Source organism: Echeneis naucrates, chromosome 20 (genome assembly GCF_900963305.1).
Source record: "Echeneis naucrates chromosome 20, fEcheNa1.1, whole genome shotgun sequence".
NCBI lineage: Eukaryota > Metazoa > Chordata > Actinopteri > Carangiformes > Echeneidae > Echeneis > Echeneis naucrates.
The window spans coordinates 1410446-1425000 of NC_042530.1; the positions used below are offsets into that span (position 1 = coordinate 1410446).

The 14555-nt window shown below is 43.9% G+C and overlaps 1 protein-coding gene across 1 annotated transcript in view; it reads right to left on the reverse strand.

The window, feature by feature from the left end:
- The window catches only part of LOC115061016 (cadherin-20-like), a 57109-nt gene extending 42897 nt beyond the window's left edge, over window positions 1-14212 (reverse strand). Inside the window, exon 1 of the mRNA XM_029529228.1 lies at window positions 14114-14212. The gene's annotated coding sequence lies outside the window, so the exon portion shown is untranslated. The remainder of the gene's footprint in view (window positions 1-14113) is intronic.
- Window positions 14213-14555: the final 343 nt, after the last annotated feature.

Sequence of the window (14555 nt, forward strand, 5' to 3'; positions counted from 1 at the left end):
TTGGGTTGCCAGATCAGAACGTAATGCGCTTTGCATTATTTAAGCACTGACTTTTGTTTTACATAACAACATTCACTGATCTCTGAGATGATTTAATGTGGCTTGAAGACACTGAAGGGGTTTTTATTAAGTTTAGAGGAGTGCTGAGGACCGGAGGGCCCCCAGAGCACAAATCTATCAAAGCTGCTTTGGCTGTTTGGATGAAAGTCATGGACTCGGCGTGAGAGCTCGGGCACCTCGCCTCAGACCTGGCGACTCTTCGCCCGGCAGGAGATTTATCATTCCTCTGCTTGGGCGACGTGCTCGGCGGCAGCTAAGACGAGCACTCGTGGCGAAATATCAGGGATTGTCGCTGCCGCCTGCTGTGTTTACTTCCTCCTCCCTTTCTTCTGTTTCTGACGGCTCGTCCATGTTGCCTCCAGGCGAGCGAGCGTCCAGCCCCCCCCCCTTCCTGACACATCTCATCCTTTAAAATGTGTCTTTGACGGCACATTTGTTCAAAATGACAATGACGGTTTCCTGTAACCCCGCCCCCCCACACACCCTGAAGGCAAGCTGAAAAACGCCAACGCACAGTTCACATCGTACACATTTGTTTTTGTGCTTGAATACATGAATTTATTAGATATCTTCCTGTTTTTGCTCAGATGTTGTTTATTTTCTGCGGTTGTGGATTTTGTATAGAAACGGAGGACAACAGCTGCCTGATGTGACTTCCTCCGAGGTTGTTATGCACAAAAAACACAGCGTGTCTGAAAGGTGAAGGATCTCATAGAACATATGAGCCCTTCAGAAGGTTTAAGAGAAGCAGAGGAAATCACTCTGGGGGGGTCGGTGATCCTCTGGAGTGTGATTGTGTTTGTTTTGTCGTGGAGGTGGAAAGAAGGTGCAACAAAGACTTTTAAAAGCTTCCTGATATACTCGGCTCCCATGAATCACCATCACTGCTGTTTTTAGCTTGATTAGGTTCCTTTCAGGGCGCCACGTTTTCAGTTAATTTCCACTTGAGGCTTTGGACTGACACAACTGAGGTTTTACTTATTTTTATTTTGACAAAAAATGTTTTGTTATTTCCATTAAATAAGATGGATCGGCAGCACCTGGCAGAAAGTGCAACAGTGTTTCCTTCAGGAGTCAGTTTTTGTTCTTGTAAATCAAAAGTTGCATCATAGAAAATTTTACCTTGTACAGGAAAGTGAGAATCTGAATTTCAGATTTGGGCCATCACCTTCACCTCGTTCTCTGAGCTGAATAAGATGGACAACAACTGTAGAAGTTGAAGTTTAACACTAAATAAAGTGCTGATAATGCCAACGCCGACGACCTGCTTCTGAAAATCAAAATCAAAACTGCTGGTGTGATTAACACGATGAATGCTTGGCAGGTTATTATTTCCCTTCCGACCAACTTTTGAATGATGACCAAGACGACGACCATCCTTTATAACTCTGGTTGACTTTTCAGTTTGGAGTTGCTTCTCTATATGACTCCTGACAACAACGTGCTCACCTGCTGCGTTGTGTTGACGTTTTATTTATGTTGGCCACTTTCACACTTGCACACTGAGTCAGGCCTGCTGCCTTTGATTCACCCCCCCCCCCGGCCACTTCATTCAACCTTCCAGCCACTTCGCCACTGGCAGTTAATTTCCCTTAATCTGCAGGCAGGTCAGGGCGACCAGGTTCCTGGATGAAGACACAGCTGACTGCTCTCTGGACCCTCATTTCCTTTTAGTGGAGTTGGAGAGGAGTCAATTATTAACTTAAACAGCCAAACTTTAAAAAGTTACCACCACTTACGGTGATTGCACAAGCTTTCTATTGTTTTTAGAAGTTTGCCGGCGTATTCTAATTGTCTCTGTAATACGCAGAGTCTTTTATACAGCTCATAAAAGCCGGCCACATTAATCAAGCCGTATTGGTGGTGGCGAGCTGTTTGAGATATCTGGGACAATAAGTGATGCATGTCTTTGAGCGACGCAGGACTCTAAACGTGTCATCCAAACCAAGTTCCCCGCCATTAAATGTTATGACACTATACCTCTATTAAAAGTCTGGATATTACTCATATCGACGTTATGAGGAGGAGGAGGGGTGGGGGTAAGAAAGATGTGACCGACCGCTCTGCGAAGTTCATTCCTCTGCGTCAGTCTCGCGCCGCCGGTAATTGTTGAGCCAGTCATATATGGAAAAAGCAGAAGGGTGGAAAAAATAGCTTCCTCAAAAACATGGCAGATTTAATTTGTCAGCCGGGATGAAAATTGGCCAGTGAAGAAAACAAACGACAGTTACATGGGCCAATGGTAGCGATTCGTCAGGGGGAAGATTGAGGAGCCGGTCTAGAGATAGCTCACATCTCCATAAATCATGTTGACAATTGAGTTGAACTGCGAGAGGAGGAGGTCCCCCTGTAAAGCGGGCCTGAACGGGCGCTGATATAGGACGTCTCTCTGTCTCTGCCCAGAAATAGAATGACAGCTTGATGCATTGAGGATGGCCTGTGATGGCTGACTGAAACTCAGCCTGCACACTCATTTAAAGTGCTAATCGGCTGATTGTTTTCTTTCAACTTCGGGCTCCGTCTCTTGGCGGCGTGTCGCCATCTTGCACTCGTCTCTGCGCTGGAAGTGACCGAACTTTAAAAGGAAAGATTAAAACTGAACGTCGTTTCGGCTTTATCAAATTTCCTGTCAATGAAGGTTGACTTTCGCACTGCGCCTTGTCTGCCGTGGCGGCCATCACTGCTCAGGCTAATTATGCAGCTCTTCTAACAAATGGCTGCCAGAAATGTAAATTACCTCCTGTAACCGGTCTGACTCCAGCCAGTGTGAGTAAGAACTAAACTCCATCACTGTTAAGTTCAGAATATATATTCAGATGGCTGTAGTGCAGCAAAGCAAGCGCGGACGACACAGTTCACCTCATGTTGACAAAATAATTATCGCAGGTTCTGAAAAGTTTGAGAAAGAGAACTAGAAAAAAAACTTCAGCTTTTTGTTTTGTTTCCATTTTTTTTATGTTTTAGCAGAAATACACATTATTGTAATTACTAAGAATTATTTTTATGTAGAACTTTGAAAGCATTTACAACAAAAGTGGAGTTGAATGTCAATAATTCACTGCACTGCCTTATTATCCCGACATGTATTAAACTTCACTGTGTGCGGTCTAAAGAACGTCTCTAAAAGTTTTCAATGTTTTCGGTTACCAACACAAAGACCAACTCCACTTTCCTTTTGTTTTGCACCGCAACACATTGATCCTTGCATTTTTATGCACAGTGAACATTAAAAGGCAAACTAATGAGCCCAGTGTGAAACGTGTCTCACATTTCTGTCTGATCAGAGTTTAACTAATTGCAGCAGAGTCATTTCGGTCCACTAGCCACACCGCTAACCTTTTTCCAGGCGACACTACACGGAGCTAAATCTCACCTTTGGCCTATTAGAAGTTTCTCTCTGTCTTCCTCTATCTGGTCTGACTTTCTCATCTCCGTGCTTCTCAAGAATTTACCAGATGTGATATTACAGGTTTACGTGTAATAAATGGGAGTTATGGCCGGTTGATGGCATCAGTGGACGTCATGTGACGACCAAAATTAGAACTTTAATGTCCAGTGTGACCGTTTCAGGAAGCAGAGATGTTCTAACAGCGAGGCTTCTGCTTCATAATGCATGACTTCCAGCAGAGCCGGCGACGGCTGTGTCTTTCTCTATATAGGTGAGTTACGGCTGTGACACCCCGGCCCCCCCCACCTCAGCCCTCCATCGGCGAGCTGTGTTTACGCGGGCTTCACCAGATGTTGATTCAACCATTGAACAGATGACAGACTTAGCCAGCAGCTTAGAAGACAGATCCGCAGTCCGACACTCAGCAGGCTTCCACCTCGCTTCTTCTCCGCCGGTTTTGTTTACACTTGTCTGTCTCTGCCTCCCCCCGTTCTCTTTCTTACTTCTTTTTGTTTGTTTCTACCTCCGCTGCGAGGCTCTGCCTCTTATTTTTCTCCACCGATAATGGCTTCGGCAGTGTAAAGTTGCAGATTATGATTTCAGAGCTGCAAAAAAATTAAAGGATAGAGAAATAAATAAAAAGTGCAGTGAATGTTGTGTGAGTTGTGTAATTAGCAGTAAACAGCCTGAGCTGCAGCGTTTTCTCAAGAGAAGTAATTTACAGTTGCTCTAATAAACATTCAGTCATAAAAACAAATCCACGGCGGCGGCAACGCCAAATGTGTAAAGCTGTCAGTGTCGAAGTGACAGATTAGAGTGTCCACTAAGCAAATAAAACATGACTCTGAAGGTTTGATTTGCTTTTTCTCGTGATTATGTTGCTTTAAAATTCTCATCACAAAACAAACTAATGGAGAGGTCGAGGGGAAAAGGAAAAATGATCATTATTTTTGCAGTTCTTGGCTGGTTTACCTGCCAGAGAAAGGACAGATAAAAGCAGCTCTGAGCCCGCAGCTCTATCCCAGATTATATCTACTCTTTCAAATAATATGTTGTCATCTACAGAAAAATGTCTGTTCTGTCTCTTATTTAATGTTATTCATTTATTTTTTCACGTATGGCAGATAACTGTTGTGTTGATCGTGTGATCTGGAAAAATCTCATCCAACCATAGTGACGGCTGATAGCCAAACAAAATCTGAGAAAAATCACACTGAGAAAAATCCATTGTAAGACGAAGAGCAATTTCTCTAACAGCGTATTCAGCGGACCATGATGCCGCACAGCTACAGGACATGTGCGCACAACATGACTCCCTTTTTTTACTCTCATGTAACCCACAGCTCCGTGCAGCGTGCTGTCTGGCTCTTCTCAGAGAAGAAAAAGAAAAAACTCCAGGAAATGTCAGTGATGACAAACTCAAGTTGACAAAGAGGAGACGAGAGACAGAGAAAAAAAAAAAAAAAACGGCTACAGCTGAAAGACAAAACGGCTAAATTGACAATTTCCCTTTAAATGACCAGCGGCCGTGGTCCGACACCAGGGCAAAAACAAACATAAATGCTTTTTAAATGGGGTGTTAATTATGTAAATGAAGTTAATTTCGACCTGGCTGGCTGTGTTCATTCACCTTGGAATAAATCCAGAGAAGGGAGCGAGGCGCCTTCATTATGAATGCATTGCTCTTCGTGCATGTCTTCTGAGCGGCCCCTCTCCTGCTTCTTCTTAATTCGTTTCTGGCTCTTCAAATATTTAAAGGTAGGACTTAAGAATTGAAGTGACTGCAAACACGGATCCCGCTTGATGAGCCTGAGTAGGTTGTTGTACACGGAGGGCGCTTACTCGAACATTTGGCCTCGACAGCTCACCGCAGAAGTTCAGCAGAGGAAGACGAACCATGTTTATGGGTTTATTACCAGGAAGTGAGGAATAAACCGGATTTGGAGGAAAAGGGGGTGGTGAGCAGGAGTGACAGCTGTCAATCACACAGAAGCCCTGCCTCCTTACCTATCCCTGCTTTTTGGTCTCTTTTCCTCTAATTGGGACCATCAATTAGAAAAATATTGTATTGAAGATTTGAAGCTAGAGACTGAGACCATTAACCCATTTTCCCATAGAGCTTATGTTATTTATAGCCTTTGGTTCCAAACCAGAACCATGTGCCACTTTTTTCCCTTTGTCCGATTTTATTCCAAATGAACTTGGTTCAGTTTGAGCGGTGACGTCAGGAGATTCATCTCATTCAGACACACAAACGACACCTCAGGAGACACTCGTCTGCCGAACAGAGCGGGAAGAGGAAGCGGTCCTCCCCTCCTTCCTTCCTTGCCTCCTTCCATCCTTCCCTCCTGTACATCTCCAATTCTGTCTCATCTGCCGCTCAGCTTAAAAAGAGGACTCAGGTAAAGTGATTTCAAAGAGGAGCTGATGCAGGATGGGTGGGTGGGGGGTGTTATGACTGTGGTTGAGATCAAACAGCTCATGTAATGTGTGTGTGTATATGGAAAATGGTGGTGGGGGGTTGTACTGCCTCACCCCTCCCACCCATCGGTGATGTCAGGCACTTTGAGGAGAAACAGTTTCCGACTGGAGCTCGCTGACATTGTCTAACTTTTACCGCAAGAGAAACACATCTAAGACTCATTTTGAAGCTTTTTCCTCCCAAACAAAAACTTCAAAAGAAGAAATTGCGTTCGGTTACGTTAATATGACTTCAGTCAGAAACTGAGCCGGAGTAAGTTCTCCAAATTACATTTGATATGACATACATTCAATTATGAGGATGAATCCGTATTAATCTCGAATATAATAACAATTTTCAGATATAAAATATTAATAATAATGTGATAAAGCTCCTCTCAGACGTGTATTTACAGAAGAATCGTTCACCACAAAACACTTCTGACTGAAGTGGCTCTTCCCAGCAGACATTTGGATTTGTATAAAATAATATGAATGCCATTTTATTGAACGGGAACGTGAAAGTCGACCACAAGGGCCACAAAGCCACAAAAAAAAAGAGAGGCACATGATATTTACCATTTCTTTTGTCGGAAGATTGTTCCAGTACATTTCATTGTTTCTCATTTCTAAAATCATTAAAAGCTTTAGTGATCCAATTTAAAGTTTTGAAAAGTTTTTTCATCTAAAGATGAGCATATACTTTGAATGAAAATGTGTTATTAGTGATTTATTTTTTTTTTTTATAGGGCTGAAAAGGTAAATAGAAAAAACAGAGCGAAAAATGATCCAGGCCAACTTCTCACCGTGTGAATGTTCAAATCCAATTCCTCCTTAAAAAAAAAAAAGATAATGGAAAAAGGGATAAAATTGCTCTGCTAAGCCGGTCCTCAATTTAATATCAACATATGATTTAAAATAAATGTCACATTATGTTCACAGCTAGTCGCTAACTTGCATTAAAGTTAAAATCCAAAACCAGACGCTACAACGGTGTGAAAAAGGACGAGATACCTGCAGAGTGGGTTATTATCTGCAGGTGGTCTCCGGGACTGACCCCTGTCACATCACGCACACTCATTTGATCCATTGCTAATGAAAAATATCGATCGGAGCAGCTTTTTGCTACCGTTGGACTGTTTGAAAGTGGCAGCGGAGCTCCACATGAAAGCTAATCAATCACCAAAGTGATGCATAAATTAATTGGCGAATCCATAAGGGGCCGCCGCAGAGACGGGAGAAGAGTATCGAAGTCCCCGTCTTTAACAGAACAGAGACATTATGAGACACTTATGTGACGGCGAAGACGAGGTCACCGTGCAGACTTATTGGACCGGAGGAGGAGAGGACGGATCTGAACTACCCTCCCAAACTGCGAGGTCAAAAGTGCAGCCAAAGATTTATTTCTTCAACTCAAACCGTCGGCACATCTTGCTTGTCTCAGCAAACAGCGGGAAGGAAACAGATGTGAGATTCCTCTTTTCTGGCGTTGTCTTCTTTGTCTTGTCTCTGGCCGTATCGATCGGATGCTTCAGGATATGGGAGAAAAATTATGTTTGGGGAAGGTTCAGATAAAAGCTTCCCGGCCAATCAGAGAGCAAACTGTGTCTTCCGCTGTAATATGTCTTCAAAAATTTCAGGCACTTCACCTTCAAAACAGGAAATTAAAAAAAAAAGAAAGAAAGAAAGAAAGAAACTGCAGAAAAACTTCCCATCAGATGACACAACACAACTCTCACTTCTCTGGCAGCTGCAGATGATGTGGGTGATAACTGCAGCGTAGGAGACACACAAGGTTTGTGAGTCGGCACCTGATCTCCAGCGTCTCTTTCATCCCCGGCCGCCACGGGCCCCGTATCACTTACCACACTACAACTGTTGGCCTGAATCTGATAGCTGCAGATAACGGGTCGCAGTTCAAAGAGGAGAATACGGACAGGAAACTTTTCCAGAGGTCACATTTCACGATCCATGATACAAACTCGCCAAACGCAGTTCTTCACAGGTTATGGACGCACACATACACATTCAGAGGAAACAGACAGCTTCTCAAAAAGTCATTTTCTGGTTCTAGATGGACACTAAAGCTTCTTGTCTTTTCATCTCTTTGTGTTTATTCTCGTCGGCATATTCAGAATCAGCTCGACCTGAGAAAATAAATTTGGTTTATTGAGAGAAATTGAAAACACACTGAATGTTTGCTTATTTTCCAGATAAGTTCCTCTCATGTGTTTGGGTTGTTCTGGAGCTGATCCGATCAGGAGTTCTGCTCATTCTTTGGAGCAGTAATGATGAAAACAGATTCTCTCATTTAAGGAGCTCAAACTATCGCAGGACAATAAATCTGGAAAGGCGACATGATTTTTGGAGGAGATATGCTTCCCTGGGCTTAATAGGACTGATATAAATCCACTTCTATTGTTATTGTTATATTCAGCATCAGCTCCTAAAACGAATGCAGCAAATTCTGATGAAATCTGCACAGACTTTTTCGCGGTGCTGTAAATCTTTCTGGTGTGTTTTGACACTTTTCCTAAACCACCTTCGGAATGATTTGCTGTCAGATCGAGATTCTTATTCAACATTTCAAAACATTTTCTGCTATTAAAAGTACAAATGAAGTGACTAGTGGCAGCTGCAGTGTAATTTGGAAAAGACCCATTCCTCCTGCTGCTTTGTGTCAGTGTTTTGTAAACACTGTTGGACTGCGGTAAATGCTCGCTGTGAAGCGAAGTCGTAGAAGTAATCCACCTATCACTATCGGTTTTTTGAGCACGGCTGGTTGTTAATTGGAAAAACACAAAGCTGCTTCCAGAGTTGGGTGTTTTTTTTTTAATTGGGTTTTTGGAAAAATCTGCTATGACTGTGTTTAAATTAGGCCCCGTTATCCTCAGGTCCTGTCTGTGGATGGAGGTCTGACTGCCCTTTGATTCCTTTCAGACCAGGTCATTATTCTTTAACAAGAATTCGAGTTGGCCGCAGGTTTATAACAGCCAGGTTCAGAATTTTAGACCCCTTGAATCCTCCACATTGGATTGATGGAGCCGATCTAACCCAACGCTCCCTCAAATCAACATTTCAGTGAGTTAATTAAACACTAAATATCCTGTACGTATGAAGGAGCGCACATAGATCCATTAGAAATGTTATTACGGGCCTGGCTGGTCCGGAGGGCGGCGGCCGGGGTCAGAGAAGGAGAGTCGGGAATCCTAATGGATCTGCGGTCAGATTTATGGCACCCCATCCCTTCAGCCGCTATCGGAGAGAGAAAGTTGACTGGACCTCACAGACTCCAGAGGCGATAATTCATTCCCCGCCGTGCTCCATTTTATTCAGCCAGAGTACCTCAGTGAGGCGTGGTGGGGGGGCCATAAAACACAATGTCTGTCTGCCAGGACCAAAGTCGTGGCGCTGTATTCTTTATGCAAAGAGGGGATTGTTGGTTATCTGACCAGCCATGGATTGCTAAAATAAGAGCGGGGCTGTTTGGGATGCTAGTTTGCTGTTACATTTTCTAAGCGCAGTGAACGAGCAGACAGGATGTTTGAACGGGCTGACATTTGGTTTTTCTTTCCTCCGCCCGCTCCATCTTCTCTAAAACCGTCTGACACGTCTGCTGTTTACGTCCCGTCCTCCTGGAACGGGGTCGCTCTCACGACACTTCAGTGACTTTCAAATGAAAAAAATAAATCATCTCAGACATGTTCTCTATCTGCCAATATTCTTCCTCCACTCAGATAGATATTTTTTATTTTCAAGAGATTCCAAAAATTACTTTTAAAAACATTTGGCAAAGGAGATTAGACCTGCAGGTAACAGTTATTATCCTGATCTATTAATCTATTAAAACTTTGAATAGTTTTTTACCCATTATCTATCAAGAGTTAGAAACTTTCTAAAACTTCGCTTAAAGCAAAATTTTCAACATGACTCTCAGTTTACTGTCCTGTCATGTAAAAAAAAATTTTTTTAGAAACAGTTTCATTCAAAACTTAAGTTGTTGCATGTTACTGATTTCTACAGTGTCCACACAAATGAACACAATGTATTTTCTCCTTTCCTGATGAATCTTAACGTGGACAAACAAAAAAAAAAAGGCTCAGTGATTGGGTGGAAATAATTGGACTGGAGAACTTATTATCATGCAGCAGTTAAGGCAGGACGGGTCTCCTGTCGTCAGCGAGGACTACTGAGACGAACGGCACATCTCTCAGATCGGCTTCATTTGGAAATAGATTTTTACACGTGGCCTTGAAACGTTAGAATTTTCCTTTTCAAAACCTTGTGAGAGCAGAGGGAAAAGTCGAGGGGAGAATCAATTCAAATTAATTTCAGAGATGAGGTGCTTCTGTCTATTACTTTAAGCAACTCTCATTTTAAATAGATCCTCTGCCTGTGAGGATGTCCTGGAAAAAAAAAAGTAAAAACATGATTGCTTTCTTCAACCCAAGAGGGGATGGAATAATTCACTGTCTGAATTTAGAGGGAGTTGCAGGAGCAGCTTAATGAAATGAAAACCTGCACCTCCTGGTGCGTGATCAAGCTCGGGCACTGAGGAATTAGTTTCAGTTAATACACAAAAAAATGGGCCTCGCTGCACAAAGACACAATATTATTGTACTTTTGGAAAAACACAAAACGCTGCTTGTTTTTAAATCTTGTAAAGCTGCAGGTGCTGCAGCAACACAGCTAATATCATTTACCACCTTCAAGTACAGTTGTGTCTTCGGCCGTTTGTTGTTTTAACTGGCTACGAATTTAGCTGCTGGTGTTTCTAGACTCAGGATCTGGGTCGGAGCAGGAGAAGTTCAGGGGAAGTGCGAAGGCCAAAAGAAGACCTTGCTGACATGTTGAATGCCTTCAAGGGTGTGTTGTTGTGCGGTCACGAGGAACTGCTGGAGAAGTTTGAGCGGCTCATCAGACAACGTGATCAGAAAAGAAATGGAGGGACTTAATGTGTTTCATGGAGACGTAGCTACAAGAAGATACTGCAGATGCAGATGTAGACTTCCAGAGAGGCTGCTCGCCGTGGGGCTCGTCTTGGTTGTTATTTACAACTGTGTACCTGCAGGACTCCAGACATGTCGCATTTGCATTTGCACATCTTTTATTCAATGAACATCCATTTTGTAGTCAGTTTTTTTTTTTTGTTGCATTTTTAACTAATGTATTTTTTTTTCTCCTGAAGGTGGAACAAAGCCACAACCCTGCAGGGATCATTAAAGCTTTTCTTATTCCCATTTATTCTAATCTAGATTCTGTATTCCTCACAAATCCCCCCAAATTCAACGTTATTAGAAATTTCTGGGTAAACTGTAAAAAGTGATCCTAAAGTAGGAAACACCAAAATAATCTCTTATTCAGTTATCGGCAGAAACTTTTGCAGATGTTGCAATAACTAAGAAGTTTTTTTTATTTTTTTGAATAATAAGCACCAGAGTTCTCACATTCATATATATATATAAAGCTTTAGTTTAATGTGTGTTTAACGACACACAAGTTACATTTACTTAAAATGAACCAAATGCAGAAATGACGCTGCATGTGGCCAAACTTTTGCATGTTTGCGTATGAAAGGTGCTTTTCACACCTCGTCTGAGACAAAGGGGAGAGTCTCTCACAGCTCTAATGGGAGCTGTGAGAGAGTCTCCAGAGATAATGATGCAGACGCAAGGCGTTTATTTAAACTGAGGGAATTGTCTGGTTGAAGTCTGACCGAGTAAAGAGGATGGCTAAAGTTGAGAGCACATAATGTAAAAGCTTAACCAGTTAAAAAAGAGATTCTGCAGCGTGAAACGAGAACGGACCAAAAATGGACCCTAAGTAAGCACTTTAGTGTGTCCTTCTGCTGAAGTGGCAACAAAGGCCCCGAGGTCAGTCAATCTGTCAACAGCTGAGACAGACGAGTTCCAGCTCTAACAAAAAGATTCAATCTGCTCCCAAACAGCATGGAGGTGTTTGGTATACAGCAAACCAACACTCAGTGTCCATTTCCCAACAACTGTGTTTCACCGAGCTGGCTTATCCATCTTCCGTCACCTCCGTGATCTATGATATCGCTCCCCGCTGTCGAATAACGGCTGGACAGCGTCAGATGAGCCAAAAAAGAGTGTTTCAGAGGAACAAAAGCTAATTGGAGGTAAGAGGACACCGGCAGCAGCTCCAAGAAGTGTGGCAGGTGTACAAGCGCTAACACGCTCCCACCGCCTCCTGCCAGGGGAGGGGGGTGATTGACACGACGACGCTTTTCCAGACCCACAACAATGCCGGCAGAGTCCTTGATATTCTGCGTGCTCTCCAAGGCTCAAAGGCGCCTTCTGGTCGCCCATAAAGTCCCATCATGCTCCAGGCCCCGCAGTCATTCAATTAAGAGTTTACTGGGCTATTGATTTCACCCCAACCAAGAGGCTCACATCTCGGAAACAATGAGAAGCCTTTTAGCAGTCTGAGATCTAAAGGGCTGTGAACCGGGGCACAAAAAGAAGACCACATTATAGTCTGTTCAGTGACCTGTTTGAATCATCCCGTTCCTCCACCTTCAGTCATTTCCCTTCTCATTTAATAACACCACCGTCACCTGTTGACTTCCTGTTTATGGGAGGAAAAGTCAAATTTTATTTCCCCTCTTTAAATCTTTGACAATTTAAAGAATTCAAGAGGGGAAAGTTCCAAATCCTCCAAAGTAACCTCACCAAATCTGATACATAATTAAGAGGAACTAGATTTAAGTTTACACATGGACAATAAAACGTTTGTTTCCAGCTCGTTTCGGCTCTGTAGCATTTCCATCGACGTAAGGAACACTTCCTCATTTTGTGCTGGTTGACAATAACAGCGCAGATGATGGGATTAGCTGAAGCTAAGCATTGGCCACACAGTCGTTTACGGAGCCACTGACGCCGACATGTTGACCCCAAAGCCACAAATTAATAACTGCAGTCACATCTTCAGGTTACAACAAAAACAACTTTTCTCTACGAGCTCTGACATATTTGGTCCACTAGGGGGCAGAAGGAACAGAAAACACGAAACAATCAGCAAAACCTCGACGAAGAATTAATTCTGGGATGTAAAAAAAAGAAAAGATCACAACCACTTTAAATGAGAATAAATGGATGCTATTGAGTCTTCCTCTCATGTCAGCCTCCAGAGTCGCACCGTGACATTAAAACTTTAAATTGTTGTCAGCATTTGGCAAATCTCTCTGGCTCCAAATTCCCACGATGCAAAGTCGGTGAGTTGCCATCTATTAAATCTTCTGTGACACCCCCCCCTCCCCAGGCTGCCTCTAGAGCGACCCCATGCGGCGTCCTGACATCGAGGTTGATAAAGTTTCCTGTGCCAAAATTGTCCCTTTTGACAGAAACAACCCCCCCTGGCCCCCAGGAGGAGGAACAGTTGAGTATCTCACCGACGAAAACACAACTGTTGATGTGAGTGGAGCTGATTATGGGGCCAATTTAGATGATACTGAAAGTGATGAATGAGCGCGGGGGGGGGGGCAGAGAGAGGGAGAAAGTGCGACCAGGGGAGGGCTCATGTTGATGCTTAATGAATTCGGTCACACCGCCGCACAATGAAATCTTTATCCATAGGGGACGAGGCGGGGGACTTGGCAGAGCTCCGGAGTATCTCCGAGCTCTGAGGGTGAAAAATAGAAATCCCACTGTCCCCCTGTTGGCTCCCCCCCATGTCAGCTGCCTTGGTTACTGAGTTGGCTGCCAGCGAGCCCCCACCACTCCAAATCCTCTCCCCCCCTCCCTCTTCTACTCTTTCCCTCTATCCATCTTTCTTGATCCAACTCCCCTTCACCCCCCCCCCCCCCCCACCTCCCTTCCCTTCCCTCTTCATTGCTCATTCTCACCCCTCAACCCCCCCCAGCCTCTTTTTATCCCCCAATTTCTCGTTTCACGCTCTGCTCCGGCTTATATTCCCAACAAACACATCCTATATTCAACTTTACCTCCTCGCCCCCCCACCACCCCCCAGCACCCACCACACCCCCCAGGTTGAATAAAACAAGCGAGCCTTGCTGCTGCTCACCAAAGTCAATAAACTGTATTGATGCAGCCCAGCCGGGAGAATACAGACTTACCTCATAACAGGTTGACCTGATCATCATTCATATCCATCAACATGTAAAATGGGGGGGGCACAGGGTCCAATCACGTCTGATATTTAAAGCATAATCAAACCAAATCGTACCTTTCAGGAGTCGATCTTCAGCCAAACTTCTCTGCAGCCTGAACGTTTGCTGCAGTTTTCTCACTTCTTTTTTAGTCTTCTCTCCTTGATGTGCTGCTTCCTATTTCATATCTCAGTCTTCTCCAGTGGAGTCTGATCACCGGGGCTGTGAAGTCCAGATGACCCCCCCCCCCCACCCCTCCCACCCCGACGCCTCCTCCAAGAAGAAGAAGAAGAAGAAGAAGAAGAAAAAAGAGCAAAGAGCCGGCACCTCCTGATCCACTCCTTCCTCCTCGCTGCTCGTTCGAGCGCTCAGGGTGAGTGAAGTGTGAGACAAAGTAATCTTCAGGTGAAAAGATATTCTCCCCCCCCCTCCCTCCCACCCTTTCCTCTCTCTCTCTCCTCTCTCACTGCCTGTCTGTGTTTCCTGTGCTCGCTCTACCTGCTCGGAGCGTTGTGGACG